Source organism: Salvelinus fontinalis, chromosome 33, assembly GCF_029448725.1.
Source record: "Salvelinus fontinalis isolate EN_2023a chromosome 33, ASM2944872v1, whole genome shotgun sequence".
NCBI classification, from domain to species: domain Eukaryota; kingdom Metazoa; phylum Chordata; class Actinopteri; order Salmoniformes; family Salmonidae; genus Salvelinus; species Salvelinus fontinalis.
Genome location: NC_074697.1, coordinates 15967538 through 15970037, shown reverse-complemented (window position 1 = coordinate 15970037; position 2500 = coordinate 15967538). Strand labels below are relative to the sequence as shown.

General features: G+C 41.1%; 1 protein-coding gene across 2 annotated transcripts in view; it reads left to right on the top strand.

Annotated features, from left to right (window-relative positions):
* LOC129831759 (tyrosine-protein kinase receptor UFO) overlaps positions 1-2500 on the top strand; it is a 130997-nt gene that overhangs the window by 92092 nt on the left and 36405 nt on the right. The gene's annotated exons all lie outside the window — the stretch shown is intronic.

Genomic DNA, 2500 nt, shown 5'->3' with positions numbered 1-2500 from the left:
AGAGAGGAGACCATCATAAAATAACAGAGAGAGAGAGAGGAGACAATCATATAATAACAGAGAGAGAGAGGAGACCACATATAATAACAGAGAGAGAGAGAGAGAGGAGACCATCATATAATAACAGAGAGAGAGAGAGGAGACCATCATATAATAACAGAGAGAGAGAGGAGACCATCATATAATAACAGAGAGAGAGAGAGAGGAGACCATCATATAATAACAGAGAGAGAGAGAGAGAGGAGACCATCATATAATAACAGAGAGAGAGAGAGAGGAGACCATCATAAAATAACAGAGAGAGAGAGAGGAGACCATCATATAATAACAGAGAGAGAGAGAGGAGACCATCATATAATAACAGAGAGAGAGAGGAGACCATCATACAATAACAGAGAGAGAGGAGACCATCATATAATAACAGAGAGAGAGGAGACCATCATATAATAACAGAGAGAGAGAGAGAGGAGACCATCATACCCTGGTCTCTACTATAACCCCCATAGTAAACTATACACCCTGGTTTCTACTATAACCCCCGTAGTAAACTATACACCCTGGTCTCTACTATAACCCCCGTAGTAAACTATACACCCTGGTCTCTACTATAACCCCCATAGTAAACTATACACCCTGGTCTCTACTATAACCCCCATAGTAAACTATACACCCTGGTTTCTCCTATAACCCCCATAGTAAACTAACACCCTGGTCTCTACTATAACCCCCATAGTAAACTATACACCCTGGTCTCTACTATAACCCCCATAGTAAACTATACACCCTGGTTTCTACTATAACCCCCATAGTAAACTAACACCCTGGTCTCTACTATAACCCCCATAGTAAACTATACACCCTGGTTTCTACTATAACCCCCGTAGTAAACTAACACCCTGGTCTCTACTATAACCCCCATAGTAAACTAACACCCTGGTCTCTACTATAACCCCCATAATAAACTATACACCCTGGTCTCTACTATAACCCCCATAGTAAACTAACACCCTGGTATCTACTATAACCCCCGTAGTAAACGATACAACCTGGTCTCTACTATAACCCCCATAGTAAACTATACACCCTGGTCTCTACTATAACCACCATAATAAACTAACACCCTGGTCTCTACTATAACCCCCATAGTAAACTATACACCCTGGTTTCTACTATAACCCCCATAATAAACTATACACCCTGGTCTCTACTATAACCCCCATAGTAAACTATACACCCTGGTCTCTACTATAACCACCATAATAAACTAACACCCTGGTCTCTACTGTAACCCCCATAGTAAACTATACACCCTGGTCTCTACTATAACCCCCATAGTAAACTATACACCCTGGTCTCTACTATAACCCCCATAGTAAACTATACACCCTGGTTTCTACTATAACCCCCATAGTAAACTATACACCCTGGTCTCTACTTTAACCCCCATAGTAAACTATACACCCTGGTCTCTACTATAACCCCCGTAGTAAACTATACACCCTGGTCTCTACTATAACCCCCATAGTAAACTATACACCCTGGTCTCTACTATAACCCCCATAGTAAACTATACACCCTGGTCTCTACTATAACCACCATAGTAAACTATACACCCTGGTCTCTACTATAACCCCCATAGTAAACTAACACCCTGGTGTCTACTATAACCCCCATAGTAAACTATACACCCTGGTATCTACTATGACCCCCATAGTAAACTAACACCCTGGTCTCTATTATAACCCCCATAGTAAACTAACACCCTGGTATCTACTATAACCCCCATAATAAACTATACACCCTGGTCTCTACTATAACCACCATAGTAAACTATACACCCTGGTCTCTACTATAACCCCCATAGTAAACTAACACCCTGGTCTCTACTATAACCACCATAGTAAACTATACACCTTGGTCTCTACTATAACCCCCATAGTAAACTAACACCCTGGTGTCTACTATAACCCCCATAGTAAACTATACACCCTGGTATCTACTATGACCCCCATAGTAAACTAACACCTTGGTCTCTATTATAACCCCCATAGTAAACTAACACCCTGGTATCTACTATAACCCCCATAATAAACTATACACCCTGGTCTCTACTATAACCACCATAGTAAACTATACACCCTGGTCTCTACTATAACCCCCATAGTAAACTAACACCCTGGTATCTACTATAACCCCCATAGTAAACTAACACCCTGGTCTCTACTATAACCCCCATAGTAAACTAACACCCTGGTCTCTATTATAACCCCCATAGTAAACTAACACCCTGGTCTCTATTATAACCCCCATAGTAAACTAACACCCTGGTATCTACTATAACCCCCATAGTAAACTAACACCCTGGTATCTACTATAACCCCCATAGTAAACTATACACCCTGGTCTCTACTATAACCCCCATAGTAAACTAACACCCTGGTCTCTATTATAACCCCCATAGTAAACTAACACCCTGGTATCTACTATAACCCCCATAGTA